The 16,123-nt window shown below is 44.3% G+C and overlaps 1 protein-coding gene and 1 long non-coding RNA gene across 2 annotated transcripts in view; one reads left to right on the top strand and one right to left on the bottom strand.

Moving 5' to 3' along the window:
* Positions 1 to 16,123, top strand: part of HMG20B (high mobility group 20B) — a 740,474-nt gene that overhangs the window by 41,767 nt on the left and 682,584 nt on the right. The gene's annotated exons all lie outside the window — the stretch shown is intronic.
* LOC138657942 (uncharacterized) overlaps positions 14,127 to 16,123 on the bottom strand; it is a 60,574-nt gene continuing 58,577 nt past the window's right edge. Inside the window, exon 4 of the long non-coding RNA XR_011317266.1 lies at positions 14,127 to 15,408. This is a non-coding gene — a long non-coding RNA (uncharacterized lncRNA). The remainder of the gene's footprint in view (positions 15,409 to 16,123) is intronic.

Below are 16,123 nucleotides of genomic sequence, written 5' to 3'. Positions count from 1 at the left end.
CAAACTGAACTCGTGTTCCCTCCCTCTACTAATCTACCGTTACACTGATGCCTCTACATTGTGCCAGTCATTACACTGGCTACCCATCCACTCCAGAATCCAGTAGAAAACTATTACCATCATCCACAAAGCACTCCATGGCTCAGCACCACCCTACATCTCCTCTCTGGTCTCAGTCTACCACCCTACCCGTGCTCTCCGTTCTGCTATTGACCTGAGGTTAGCATCCTCAATAATCAGAACCTCCCATTCCCATCTCCAAGACTTTTTACGTGCTGCACCAATTCTTTGGAATGCACTACCCAGGTTAATACAATTACTCCCCACAGATCTAAGTGTGCCCTAAAAACTCGTTTGTTCAGATTGGCCTACCGCCTCAACGCATTAACCTAACTATCCCTGTTTGGCCCATTCAAAACTTAAACAATAATCAGGTTCCTCGCATCATGTTCTCATGCACTTTATACAGTTAATGGCCTCTGTCTGTACTGTTACATACTTGGGCTGTTAACTAGTTCATGCAGCTTTACATGAACACCCGATCCTTACACTATGGCTGGTCCGAACAACGAAAGCAATTACCATCCACCTCTCGGGTCTCCCCTTTTTCCTCAGTCTATATAAGCTTGCGAGCAGGGCCCTCACTCCTCTTAGTATCCATTTTGAACTGTGACTTTTGTTATGCTGTAATGTCTATTGTCTGTACAAATCCCCTCTATAATTTGTAAAGCACTGTGGAATATGTTGGCGCTATATAATAATAATAATAATAAAAATAATAATAATTATTATTATCCTGTCCTGACCTCAGAGTGAGTTTTCTCATATACATCCTCTGGAATTCAGTACCCCAACACATCTGGTTATCCACTACTTTTGCATCCTTCAAAAGAAACCTGAAAACCCACCTGTTACGAAACCACTCAGCACCAAGAATATGTTGTGCAGTGATATGTATGTACTAGATGGTGGCCTGATTCTAACGCATCGGGTATTCTAGAATATGCATGTCCACGTAGTATATTTCCCAGCCACGTAGTGTATTGCCCATCCACGTATGTCACAGGTTAAAAAATAAACATACTCCCCTTTGGATCCGAGGGCCCCTTGTAGCGCGCGGCTGCCACGATCTAACGTTCCCAGGATGCATTGCGAAATTTCCCAGATGACTTAGCGGTCTCGCAAGGCCACTAAGTCTTCTGGGTAATTACGCAATGCATCGCCGGGAACGGAAGATGGCGGCCGGCTCTGCGGACAACGGAGGGTGAGTATAGCAGGTTTTTTATTATTTTTAACATTAGATTTTTTACTATTGATGCCGCATAGGCAGCATCAATAGTAAGAAGTTGGGGACACTCAGGGTTAATAGCGGCGGTAACCGAGTGCGTTACCCACAGCATAACGCGGTCCATTACCGCCGGCATTAACCCTGTGTTAGCGGTGGCTGGAGGGGAGTATGCGGGCGCCGGGCAGTGACTGCGGGGAGTAAGGAGCGGTAATTTTCTTCCGGACTGTGCCCGTCGCTGATTGTTTTGCCACGACCAATCAGCGATTTTGGATTTCCTTGACAGACAGAGGCAGCGACCAATGAATATCCGTGACAGAAAGACGGAAGTGACCCATAGACAATTATATTGCATTATATACTGCATTAAAAGGGGCATAGATGCTCATGAGGAGAACGTAATTTTACCTCTGTACAAGTCACTAGTTCGACCACACTTAGAATACTGTGCACAGTTCTGGTCTCCGGTGTATAAGAAAGACATAGCTGAACTAGAGCGGGTGCAGAGAAGAGCGACCAATGTTATTAGAGGACTTGGGGGTCTGCAATACCAAGATAGGTTATTACACTTGTGGCTATTTAGTTTGGAAAAACGAAGACTAAGGGGTGATCTTATTTTAATGTATAAATATATGAGGGGACAGTACAAAGACCTTTCTGATCTTTTTAATCATAGACCTGAGACCGGGACAAGGGGGCATCCTCCACGTCTGGAGGAAAGAAGGTTTAAGCATAATAACAGACGCGGATTCTTTACTGTAAGAGCAGTGAGACTATGGAACTCTCTGCCGTATGATGTTGTAATGAGTAATTCATTACTTAAATTTTAAGAGGAGATTGGATGCCTTTCTTGAAAAGTATAATGTTGCAGGGTATATATACTAGATTCCTTGATAGGGCATTGATCCAGGGAACTAGTCTGACTGTCGTATGTTGAGTCGTGAAGGAATTTCTTTTTTCCCTAATGTGGAGCTTAAGCTGGAGTCACACATAACGATATCGTTAACGATATCGTTGCAACATCACGCTTTTGGTGACGTAGCAACAATCCCGCTAACTATCTCGTTGTGTGACAGCGACCAACGATCAGGCCCCTGCTGGGAGATCGTTGGTCGTTGGGGAATGATCAGGACCATTTTTTTGGTCGCTGATCACCCGCTGTCATCACTGGATCGGCGTGTGTGACGCCGATCCAGCGATGTGTTCATTTGTAACCAGGGTAAATGTCGGGTTACTAAGCGCAGGGCCGCGCTTAGTAACCCGATATTTACCCTGGTTACCATTGTAAAAGTAAAAAAACAACAAAAACAAAAACAAAAAAACAGTACATACTCACATTCTGAGGTCTGTCACGTCCCCGGTGTACACATGGTTGAAACTGCTTTCGGCAGGAGCGCTGCTAATGCACGTGCTCTGGCCGAGAGCTTCCCTGCACTGACTGTCAGCGCCGGCAGTAACAGCGTGTGCTCTGCTTTACGGCCTGTGGACGCCAGGGGACGTGACAGACATCAGAATGTGAGTATATAGTGGTGTTTTTTGTTTTTTTAAAATTCTTTTACAATGGTAACCAGGGTAAATATCGGGTTACTAAGCGCGGCCCTGCACTTAGTAACCCGATGGTTACCCGGGTGCTGCAGGGGGACTTCGGCATCATTGAAGACCGTTTCAACGATGCCGAAGTCGCTCCCCTGATCGTTGGTCGCTGGAGAGAGCTGTCTGTGTGACAGCTCCCCAGCGACCACACAACGGCTTGCCAACGATCACGGCCAGGTCGTATCGTTGGTAAGTTGTTTAGTGTGACTAAGCTTTTACTCTTTGCCACATGGTTTTTTTTTGCCTTCCTCTGGATCAACATGTTAGGGCATGTTAGGTTAGGCTATGGGTTGAACTAGATGGACTTAGTCTTCCTTCAACCTTAATAACTATGTAACTATATACACTTGTGTTCCAAATTATTATGCAAATAATATGTCCTCATATTTTCTCTAAATTGCCTATCTGAATTGCAGTCATTGTTGTTTTCCAGTCATCTACTATTCTAGTATAATTGCAATGTTTTGGAACAAACTGCCTATGAAAACAGTATCTTTTAAAAATAAATAAACACTCAAAAATGCATGTTGCAAATTATTATGCACCGCAGAGTTTTCAACCTTTTTTTATTTAATTTAATTTTGATAATTATCAGCTTATTACAAAATGTGAAAACTTTATTCTAGGTGATGTTACATTTGCACATAGGACCCCTTGTTCGAAAGAAGCTTCTGCACTCTCTTGTCCGTTGAATTTGTCAGTTTTTGGATGGTTTCTGCTTCAATTGTTTTGCTTGTGAACAGAATACCCTCCCAGAGCTGTTGTTTAGATGTGAACTGCCTCCTGCCATCATAGACACTCCTTTTGTTGATGCTCCAGAGGTTCTCAATGGGGTTGAGGTCAGGGGAAGATCGTGGCCACATCATAAGTTTGTCCTCTTTTATGCCCGTAGCAGCCAGAGATGCAGATGTGTTTTTTGCAGCATGAGACGGTGCATTATCGTGCATGAAAATGATCTTGCTGCGGAAAGCACGGTTTTTCCTCTTAAACCATGGCAGGAAGTGTTGACTGGCCCGCCCGTTCCCCTGACCTGAATCCGATTGAACACATCTAGGACATCATGTCTCGCATCATCCACCAACGTAACATTGCACCACGGACTGTCCAGGAGTTGGCGGATGCTTTAGTCCAGGTCTGGGAGATCTTCCCCCCCCCCCCCCCCCCAGGAGACCACCCACCGCCTTATTAGGAGCATGCCCAGGCATTGTAGGGAGGTCATACAGGCACGTGGAGGCCACACGCACTACTGAGCATCGTTTTCTTGCCTTGAGGCATTTCCACTGAAATTGGGTCAGCCTGTAAACTTCATTTTCCATTTTGATTTTGGGCATCATTCCAACTCCACAACTCCATGGGATCTTAACTGTGATTTACATTAATCCATTTTTTTTTATTTTTTTTTTTTTATTGTTTTTGACACCTTCCACTATGTAGTGAATAAAGATTTGCAACTGAACTATTTATCTGAACTGACTTGTGGTTATATATAAGTCCGAGCCGCACAACAGCCAAGGTGATGGGATTATTGCCTGTGCAGGTGAGGCACTAACTGGTGCAATTCTAAGGAAACCTGTGAAGCATGTCTTCTCGGTGGCTCTTTAGGACTGGAGTTGGGGATTACTGGTATAGTGAGTGTGAACTGTAACCGCTTTCTGCTCTACCTCCATGTCTGATCCCTGTGGCCACTATCCTAACAAGACGGTCTAATATTTTAGTTTAAAAAAATTTTTTTATTGAAATTTCAACTTCATCAATTACGGAACAAAATTTAAATGTGAATGTGCTCCCTCACAGGGGAGTCTATAACTGAGAAATGTAAGAACACAAACTTATTATGGACGTAGGGGAAGACAATACAAAGACAACATAGGGAAGAAACATTAGGGGAAAGGGGAACTGTATTTACACTTTAATTTATATCGATCATTGTCCACACAGGTTCAACCCACTATGGGGACAGACGCAGAGTCTGACTCAAGAGGAGATTAGGCTGCAGGTCCATCCATGGGCTCCATATCTTAAAAAACTGATCCCACATATCATTTCTGGTAGCCTCAATGCGTTCATAAAGCATGATTTTATTCATCCTTTCCTTAACCAAATGTAGCGACAACGTGGGGGACCTCCACTTCGAAGCAATGTGTATTTTAGTAGCCATAAAGAGGAAAGTAACCAACTTAAATAGACTTTTAGGACGAGTCGGGTGTCTCGCCCCAAGGAGAAAAACAGCGGCGTCCAGACTGGTTTTTCTCCCAGCCAATTGGTCTACTAGAAGATTTATCTTTTGGCATAAATTGGATACCACTGGGTATGTCCACCATATGTGTTTCATATCCCTGGGTAAGTTACATCCTCGAAAGCATAAGTTTGAGGCATTCGGGAATATGCTATGGAGTTTAGTTGGTACCAGATAGGTCCTGTGAAGGACTTTGACCGAGGTCTCTACTAATGAGGATTGATGACTGCCCTTGGACAGCGTATCGCAGCACCTCCTCCAAGCCTCCACCGGCAGCTCGACACCCAACTCCTCCCACTGTCTCATGAATCTTAATTTCTCCTGATCATGGGGTGGGTTTGTAATTGAATAAAGCAGTGATATCGTCCCTCTACCCATTGGATCGAAAAGGCACTTTTGTTCAAAACTGGAGACAGGAACTGGGCGTCTACCATAGGTTAGACTACCAGCAAAGTGTAAAACTTGATTGATGTGCATTGTTTCTCTAATCGGGGGTTCAAACTTCCTTATGAATTCTGCTCTATCCATCAGAACATTGAAAGGATTACATAGGTGTTTTATTGTGGTAATTCCCCTTAATATCCACCATGCGAACAAATGTGAATTGAGACCTGGAGTGAACATCCGGTTACCTAATATAGAGGTCAAAGGTGAGGGATCAGATTGCAATGAATATTTGAATCTAACTCTTCTCCATAAATTGAAGGAGTGAGCTGTATAAGATGCTGTTATAAAGAGTTTTTTGGGGATTTTTCCTGTAGACCACATTAAGCCGCTTTCTCTACCAGGCCTAATGAGATGTGACTCAAAGTGGACCCACCTTGGTTTGTTATTTTGGGCGCAAATATTTGTTACTTGTGCTATTTGTGCAGCTTTGTAGTATAGAGAGAGATTTGGGAGCGAAACTCCTCCATGTCTCCTATGGAAGAACATTAATTTTTGAGGGATTCTTGCCCTTTTGTTCTGCCATACAAATTTAGAGATTGTAGCGTGAAGGCTAGAAAATGTTTTAGCTGAAATCGGTATTGGGAGGGATCTAAAAAGGTATAGGAACCGTGGAAGAGTCACCATTTTTATTGTATGAATCCTACCTAGCCAAGATAGATTCAGTGATGCCCATCTAGATAAGTCAGTATGGAGATTCTGGATAAGTTCCACTTAAAAAGGGTCGTTCTATTTGTTGTAATATTAATTCCCAAGTAGGTTAGGTAATTATCCCTCTTTGCAGATTTAAATTGGGAAGTGATAGTATCTTGTACAGCTTTACTAGTATTAATAAAGCGTGCCTCCGCTTTATCTATATTGATTTTAAGTCCTGAGATGTCCTCAAATATATGAAGCAGTGAAAGGAGATTGGGAATCGTTGTATGAGGGTTGGTAATAGCCAAAAGGAGGTCGTCTGCGAACAGGCTTACCTTGTATTGGTCGCCTAGGTTGGATAATCCAGTAATGTTCTGATTTGTTCTAATGTCTTCTGTCAGAGGCTACATGGCTAAAGCGAATAGCGCCGGGGAGAGAGGGCATCCCTGTCTGGTACTACGTTGGATAGATATGGGTGAAGGATTCAATGTTGGGAGTTTTAAATATGCTGTGGGGTAGTCATAAAGTAATTTAATACACTCTACAAAACTCCTGAGTGAAGCCAAATTTAGATAGGACATGGAAGAGGTAATTCCAGGAGAGCGAGTCGAACGCCTTCTCAATGTCCAAGGCTAGTATTAAAAGTTGTTCCTTGCGAGAATTTGCAGTGTGGATAAGGTTAAGATTGCGTCTGATACTGTCCGGGGCCTGCCTAGACGGTATGAACCCCACCTGATCCCTGTGGATAAGAGAGGGCAGTATGCCATTTATTCTACTTGTAATGATTGCAGTAAATATTTTTAAATCCACGTTTAGTAAGAAATAGGCTTGAAGTTCTTGGTCAGTAAATGGTCTTTTTTAGGCTTGGGCAGGACTGTAACATGAGAAACCAGGAACTCTGGGGGCATCTTTGAGCCATGAAGAAAAGGCGTCTCCAAATTTTTTGACATGGGGTGAGAGAATTTCAGTAAATTTTTGGTAATAAATGGCCATCGGGGCCAGGGGCCTTCCCCTTTTTGACAGTCTAATATTTTAACCTGTTCACCCCAAAGCCTGTTTTTTGTTTATTTGCGAAAAAATGTAGCACATTCACTTTTAATGCCCTTTAGGCTACGTTCACATTTGCGTTGTGCGATGTTGCATCGGCGACGTAACACAAACAAAAACGCACTAAAACGCATCATTTTGCGACGCATGCGCCCTTTTTTGCCAAATTTTGGACACAAAAAAATGCATCTTGCTGCGCCCTAACGCTTGCGGCAAAAAAAACGCATGCATCGCAAAGCGCATGCAAACGCATGTACATGCGCCCCCATGTTAAATATAGGGGCGCATGACGCATGCGTTGCCGCTGCTGCGCCCGACGCACCACCGCAAGTCGCTAATGTGAACGTAGCCTAAATCATTCATGTCACACAAAACATGGGCTCTCCAAACGCTACATGGCATGCCTAAACAGTGGAAATCCCCCCCCCCCACAAGCGAAACCATTTTGGAAACTAGACCCCCTTAGGGAACTTGTCTAGATGTGTATTGAGCCCCTTAACCCCTTCCCGACCTTTGACGCACCGTATGCGTCATGAAAACCTGTGCCAATCCGACTTGTGACGCAGCATATGCATCATGGCCGGATTGCGATCCTGCAGGCCGGGTGAAAGGGGGTTAACTGTAATTTCACCCGGCCTGCAGGGACAGGGGGAGTGGTACTTTAGCCCGGGGGGGGGGGGTGGCTCCAATGAAAATTGGTGAAATATTACAATCCAGCCATGGCCGATGCTGCAATAGCATCAGCCATGGCTGGAGCTCGTGATCTGACCCCCCCCTTACCGCCACCGATCGCCTCCCCTCTGGTCCTCCGTCCGGTCAAATTCTGTCCTCCGCTCCCCTCCGTCCTCCTGTCCGATCACCCTCATACTTACCGACCTGTGTCCATCCGTCTGTTCGATGGGCGCCGCAGTCTTCCAAAATGGCGGGTGCATGCGCAGTGCGTCCGCCGAAATCTGCCGGCCGGCAGATTCATTAGAGGTACATTTTGATCGCAGTGATAGATTCTCACAGCGATCAAAATAAAAAAAATAATAAATACCCCCCCCCACCCCTTTATCACCCCCATAGGTAGAGACAATAATAAAATAATTTTTTTTTTCTTTGCCCCACTAGGGTTGGGGTTAGTTCACACTGCGTCTAAGCAGTCCGTTAGACGGACTACGTTACACCACGGCATAAACGCGGTGTAACGTAGTCCGTTACGGCCGCCATTGATAGCAATGTCGGACGCATCACTAGCGCACGCCCACAATGGGTGTACGCTAGGGATGTGCCGTCATTGAGTGACGGACCCGGAGACACGGGCTGCAGCGTTTCCGGGTCCGTCACTGCTAGCGCATATAGAGCTAGCAGATGCTCTATCTGTGCTAGCACGATGCAAACGTTGGCACTTGCGCTAGCAGCCGTTAGCGTATGTGCTGAATGGGCTGCTGCTAGCGCAATGTGAACCTGGCCTTAGGGTTATGGCTAGAATTAGGGTTAGAATTAGGTTTTGTGCGGATTTGGCTGCGGATCTGCAGCGGATTTGGCTGCGGATCCGCAGTGGATTGGCCGCTGCGGATTCGTAGCAGTTTTCCATCAGGTTTACAGTACCATGTAAACCTATGGAAAACCAAATCCGCTGTGCCCATGGTGCGGACAATACCACGCGGAAACGCTGTGTTGTATTTTCCGCAGCATGTCAATTCTTTGTGCGGATTCCACAGCGTTTTACACCTGTTCCTCATTAGGAATCCACAGGTGAAATCCGCACAAAAAACACTGGAAATCCGCGGTAAATCTGCAGGTAAAACGCAGTGCCTTTTACCTGCGGATTTTTCAAAAATGGTCCGGAAAAATCTCACACGAATCCGCAACGTGTGCACATAGCCTTAGGGTTAGAATTAGGGCTAGGGTTGGAAATGGGGTTAAGATTAGGCTGTGGTTAGGGTTAGGGGTGTGTTGGGGTTAGGTTTGAGATTAGGGTTAGGATTAGGGGTGTGTTGGGGTTAGGGTTGTGGTTAGAATTGAGGGGTTTCCACTGTTACGGCACATCAGGGGTCTCCAAACGCAACATGGCGCCACCATTGATTCCAGTCAATCTTGCTATCAAAGTCAAATGGTGCTCCCTCCCTTCCAAGCCCCGACGTGCGCCCAAATAGTGGTTTACCCCCACATATTGGGTACCAGCATACTCAGGACAAAATGGGCAACAATTATTGGGGTCCAATTTCTCCTGTTACCCTTGTGAAAATTAAAAAATTGCTTGCTAAAACATAATTTTTGAGGAAAGAAACATGATTTTTTATTTTCACGGCTCTGCGTTGTAAACTTCTGTGAAGCACTGGGGGGTTCAAAGTGCTCACCACATATCTAGATAAGTTCCTTGGGGGGTCTAGTTTACAAAATGGGGTCACTTGTGGGGGGTTTCTACTGTTTAGGCACATCAGGGTCTCTGCAAACGCATCGTGACACCCGCAGACCATTCCATCAAAGTCTGCATTTCAAAAGTCACTACTTCCCTTCCGAGCCCCGAGGTGTGCCCAAACAGTGGTCCTCCCCCCCCCCCCCCCCCCCACATATGGGGTATCAGCGTACTAGGGACAAACTCAAATGGCGCTCCTTCCCTTCTGAGCCTTGCCGTGTGCACAAACAGTGGTTTGTGACCACATATGAGGTATCGATGTACTCAGGAGAAATTGCTCAACACATTTTAGGATCAATTTTATCCCGTTACCCATGTGAAAATGAAAAAATTGAGGATAAAAGAATTTTTTTGAGAAAAAAAAGTACTTTTTCATATTTACGGATCAATTTTTGAAGCACCTGGGGGTTCAACGTGCTCACTATGCTTCTAGATAAGCTCCTTGGGGGGTCTAGTTTCCAAAATGGGGTCACTTGTGGGGGAGCTCCAATGTTTAGGCACACAGGGGCTCTCCAAATGCGACATGGTGTCCGCTAAAGATTGGAGCCAATTTTTCATTGAAAAAATCAAATGGCGCTCCTTCCCTTCCGAGCCCTGTCGTGCGCCCAAACATTGGTTCCCCCCCACATATGGGGTATCGGTGTACTCAGGACAAATTGTACAATAACGTTTGGTGTCCAGTTTCTCTTTTTACCTTTGGGAAAATAAAAAAAATTGTTGCTAAAACATCATTTTTGTGACGAAAAAGTTAAATGTTGTTTTTTTTTCCTTCCATGTTGCTTCTGATGCTGTGAAGCACCTTAAGGGTTAATAAACTTCTTGAATGTGGTTTTGTGCACCTTGAGGGGTGAAGTTTTTAGAATGGCGTCACTTTAGGGTATTTTCAGCCATATAGACCCCTCAAACTTCAAATGTGAGGTGGTCCTTAAAAAAAAAAAATGGTTTTGTAAATTTTGCTGTAAACATGAGAAATCGCTGGTCAAATTTTAACCCTTATAACTTCCTAGCAAAAAAGAAATTTGTTTCCAAAATTATGGTGATGTAAAGTAAACATGTGGGTAATGTTATTAACTATTTTGTGTCACAACTCTCTTGTTTAACAGAATAAAAATTCAAAATTTGAAAATTGCAAAGTTTTCAAATTTTTTGCCAAATTTCCATTTTTTTCACAAACACAAAAATTATCGACCTAAATTTACCACTAACATGAAGTCCAATATGTCATGAAGAAACAATCTCAGAACCGCTAGGATTCGTTGAAGCGTTCCTGAGTTATTACCTCATAAAGGGAAACTGGTCAGAATTACAAAAAACGGCCAGGTCTTTAAGGTCAAAATAGGCTGGGTCATGAAGGGGTTAAACCCCTAGGTGCTTCACGGAAGTTTATAAGCTGTGAAAAAAAAAATAATAAATATTCCCACAAATCATTATTTTTTTTTTTTTTACCCCAGTGCAAAGCTCAGAAGGGAAGTGGTGCCATACTACAGTGCAGATTTTGCTGCACTTGTTTGTTTGAGGGTACCATGTTACATTGGCAGAGCCCCTGAGGTACCAGAATAGCAGATCCCCATTTTACAAACTAAACCTCTAAATGAATTAATCTATGGGTGCAGTGACTGTTGACACCACAGGTGTGTCACTGACTGGTGGTGACGCCAGCCAGGCACCGCTCCAGCTCCTACAGTATTTCCAGGGACATACCCCTTCCATGCCATTCCAGATCTTCACATGCATTAACTATAGTCCGTACTGGGAATTTCTCCAGATTCTTCTACACTGCATCTCCGTTTTGCGATTCCTATCCTCTCTCACGTGAGGTTTGACAAAGACCCACCACGGGGTCGAAACGTTACCTACTTGGGTATAAAGTAAGAATCACGGAGTACCTCTCTTAATTGCCTTAACATTGTGGTGACTTGAATAAACTCTTTGCTCCTGTTATGCATTCAAAAAATCCAAACCTGAGTGCGGCTGTTTTCGTCAATATAATATATATCATTGCACAGGTGTCTGCCCCAGTAGTAGTTGCTCCTGGTACCAGATCGTCAGCTGAAAACGGGTCTTAATATCGCTCTGAATGCTTTGTGGTAGCAGAGAGGTGAAGCTCTCCCAAGTTTCGAAAAAGGCCTGTGCCCTTCCCTCTTTATGTTAGAGGCCTCAACCCATCTAAAGCAAAAACAAAAGTTTCTCTAGAAAGATTTTTAAAGGAGGGGCATGATCATGGATCCATGTCTATAAAATGGCCTTCGCATCGGCTGCCGCCACCAAATGCAATAGTTAGTCAGATGTTTAACAGTGAATCGCTGTACTCTCTCCCAAAATGGTCTAATGACCGGGCATGCCCACAAGCAATGGAACAGGTTGGCCTCTGGGAAATGGTATTTTACCCCCGGAGCTGTATCGTTTTTTGCTCCCCTTCTATCCACAGCCATATCTTATTTTACCATTGGTTTTACCATGTCGTGTAACAAAATGGGAAAAAAATTCCAAGTGTGATGAAATTGCAAAAAAAGTGCAATACCACATTTGAGATTTTTTTGTTTTGTTTGGCTTTTTTGATAGGTTCGCTAAATGTTAAAACTGACCTGCCATTATGATTCTCCAGGTCCTTATGAGTTCATAAACACCAAACATGTCTAGGCTCTTTTAGTTATTTTAAGTGGTGGTTGGGTGAGGGCTTTTTTTTGCTTGCCGAGCTGACGTTTTTAGTGATACCACTTTTGTGCAGATACGTTGTTTTGATTGCCCGTTATTGCATTTTAATGCAATATCACGGAGCCCAAAAAACTTATTTTTGCCCTTTTGATCTGGTTAATCCATGCATATTTTTTATTTTTGATTAGGGCGAAAGGGGGGTGATTTGGACTTCTATATATTTTATTTTTGCATGCTTCAAGTAATGCTGTAGTACAGTAATGCTGTAGATAAGCCCCCGATGTTACCTGAAAGAGGAGAAAGACGTTATATTTATACTCACCCAGGGGCGGTCCCACTGCTGGTCAGGTCGGATGGGCGTCTCTGGTCCGCTACGGCGCCTCCCATCTAAATTACAAGACGTCCTCTTCTGATCTTCAGCCACGGCTCAGGCGCAGGCGTACTTTGCTCTGCCCTCTTGAGGGCAGAGGATAGTACTGCAGTGCGCAGGCGCCGGAAAGGTCAGAGGCCCGGCGCCTGCGCACTGCAGTACTTTGTCTGCCCTCAACAGGGCAGAGCAAAGTACGCCTGCGCCGAAGCCGTGGCTGAAGATCAGAAGAGGACGTCTTGTAATGAAGATGGGAGGCGCCGCAGCGGACCAGAGACGCCCGTTTGACCGGACCAGCAGCGGGACCGCCCCTGGGTGAGTATAATATAACGTCTTTTTCTCCTCTTTCAGGTAACATCGGAATGCTGTAGATAATCCCCTGATGCCGGTGGGCTTACCTCACCCGCGATTTTCGGGGTGACAGGTTCCCTTTAATGGTAAACATTCCAGTCAATAGTACCATATCAGAAACCAAAGTACTGGATGAATAATCTACTATATAATTGTCTATGGGTCACTTCCGTCTATCTGTCTGTCTGTCCTTCTGTCTGTCACGGATATTCATTGGTTCCGGCCGCTGTCTGTCATGGCTGCCGCGACCAATCAGCGACTGCCACAGTCCGATTTAGTCCCTCCCCTGCAGTCAGCGCCCGCTCCATACTCCCCGCAGTCACCGCTCACACAGGGTTAATGCCAGTGGTAACGGACCGCGTTATGCAGCGGGTTGACTCACTGCGTTACCGCCGCTATTAATCCTGTGTGACCAAGTTTTTACTATTGATGCTGCCTATGTAGCGTCAATAGTAAAAACAACTAATGTTAAAAATCATAAAATAAATAAAACCTCATATACTCACCTTTCGCGACGCTCCGGTGACCTCTCCATGCAGCCGACAGGTTCCGGTGCCAACGATGGTATGGGAGAAGGACCTGCCATGATGTCACGGTCATATGACCGCGATATCAACACAGGCCCTGCGCGCCTGCACGAAAAGGACCTGCCATGACGTCACGGTCATGTGACCGAAATACAAGGGGCCCTCGGAAGGTGAGTATATGTTTATTTTTTAACTTGTGACATGTGTGGCTGGGCAATATACTACGTAGTTGGGCAATATACTGCGTAGCTCTGTGCTGTATACTAAATCGCTCTGCAATATACTACGTGGCTCTGGGCAATATACTATGTGGGCTAGGCAATATACTACGTGGGTAGGCAATAGACTACGTGGCTGGGCAATATACTACGTGGGCTGTGCAATATACTACATGGACATGCATATTCTAGAATACCTGATGCGTTAGAATCGGGCCACCATCTAGTCGAATAATAAAAGACTGGATAGGACCATATCGGACAAACTGCATATTAAATGAGAACAAAAAAGATCCAGAAAAACGCAGTCAGAAGTCGAAATTACAGAAATATACAAAAAACTTTATTTAAACATAACAGGTGTAAAACGGCAAATTGGGAAGTAACTCCCACCCCCCCATGCCATCCGCAGCACGTACAATCTGATGGGGAAAGGAGCACACAAATATATCATACACAATAAATCATGGCAGCGTTAATGCATAATATATATATAAAAAATGGTTAATTAGGTATCCGCAATCAACTGCAATGATAAACTGAGGTATCCATGATGAATGTATATACATACCAGTAGTTCAGTAGCAATGGTATGTGTGCACCAAACAGTCCCCCCCGACGCGCGTTTCGGTGAATGCCTTCCTCAAGGGGTGTGTAGATGTGTAGCTGGATTAAAATTTATACTTACAGGACCGGAAATGTTTGTACTCAAAGTCTTGATTCACGGTCTCTGGCCCGCACGGCCGCGTAACCTGGAACCACAGGGGCCCCATGTGATCCAGGGACAGCGGCACTGCAGTAACCACAACCGGAAATGACATGTGTAGTATATGAATGAAGTAACTAAACCGCCATCTTGGTGAGGACATGGGCGGACATGCGCAGATGGAATAAAGTGGCCATGTTTGATGTAAACTATGGATGAGCGTGCGCAGTCCATGAGCCGCAGCCATCTTATTGAAGACAATAAATACTATATGTACACAGTGTATTGCAGCCATCTTGGCAGAGATTTAAATATAAACCCTATATATCCCAGCAGCAGCCCTACTAAACAAACACAAAGGTAAATCTAATATAGGGAAGATATTTATAGATGGCAGTCAACTGTGGATAATATATAGTATAAAACTAGTGGCACATGTAGAGACCTACGTACATATCCTTAGATACTGGGTACAAAGGGATTTATACCATAGCAACACATAGTGGGCAAGCAAACAATGCTTACAACTATATAGCAGTACAGCAAAGGTAATGGGCATAATAATCGAGTAGTGTCATCGTAAATGTCCGTATACATACACATAAAATATACATATAATGGCTCACATATATGCGTACACATATGCTCACATATGCATATTTAATAAATTGGTAACCAACTCATTGTGCAGAACAAAGTATCATAATTGTAAAATGCACGTGCAGACAAACATATGACCCACAAACGTGTAAATACAACAACTGTAGTCCAAAGAGCGTATCACATTCTATATAAACAAGGGCAGTTGCCCAACCTCATGTATACCCCCATGTTGTCAGTCGTAACATCTTCAAGGGCCCTTGATGGTAGTCCATAAAAGATGTCCTCTTCCAATTCACCACGGCAATCGCCAATTATCACGTGTAATGGTCCAAAGTACTAAAAAAGAATAAAATCCATTAAAACCAAATAAAACACAAACATGCGGAGGATACACATCGGGGAAGGGAAAGCAGCAAGCAGTGGATTAAAGATATGGGGCAAATTACAAATTTTCATTAAATCCATTGGGGTGAACAGTTTGGAGACGCCATATCCATTGGGTCTCAAGTTTAGCAAGTCTCTTGGACAGCTGACCACCCCTGATGTTAATTTTTAAGGTATCAATACCCCTGACCCTCAATGTCGCATTGCACCCATGATATTCCTTGAAATGCCTTGGCAGGGGTTTAAGTGTAGTTCTATCCGTGTGGCCGGAGGCCGCCTGTATCCCTAGATCGTGCTCTCTAATGCGAACTTTAAGCTGGTTGGTGGTAAGGCCTACATAAATCAGTCCGCAAGGACACGTAGCATAGTAGACAACATATCGGGTGGTACATGTAATATGTTGTCTGATCGAATAGGATTTAGTGCCCTGTGAATTGAGGAAAGAATTACATCTTTCCACATTGGGGCAAGCGACACAACGGCCACGCGGACTAGAACCAGGCCTGGGTGCAAATCCATCTAAAAAAAAGTTCTAGGTTGCTGACTCACATAATGGCTACGGACTAAGTGGTCCCTGAGGTTTTTAGCATGTCTGAATGTTAAGGATGGCCAATCGGGGAGAAACTTCTTGATGGTGGAATCCACCATCAATATAGGACAAGCTTTT

Source organism: Ranitomeya imitator, chromosome 1, assembly GCF_032444005.1.
Source record: "Ranitomeya imitator isolate aRanImi1 chromosome 1, aRanImi1.pri, whole genome shotgun sequence".
NCBI lineage: Eukaryota > Metazoa > Chordata > Amphibia > Anura > Dendrobatidae > Ranitomeya > Ranitomeya imitator.
This window is presented reverse-complemented; position numbering and strand designations above follow the sequence as displayed.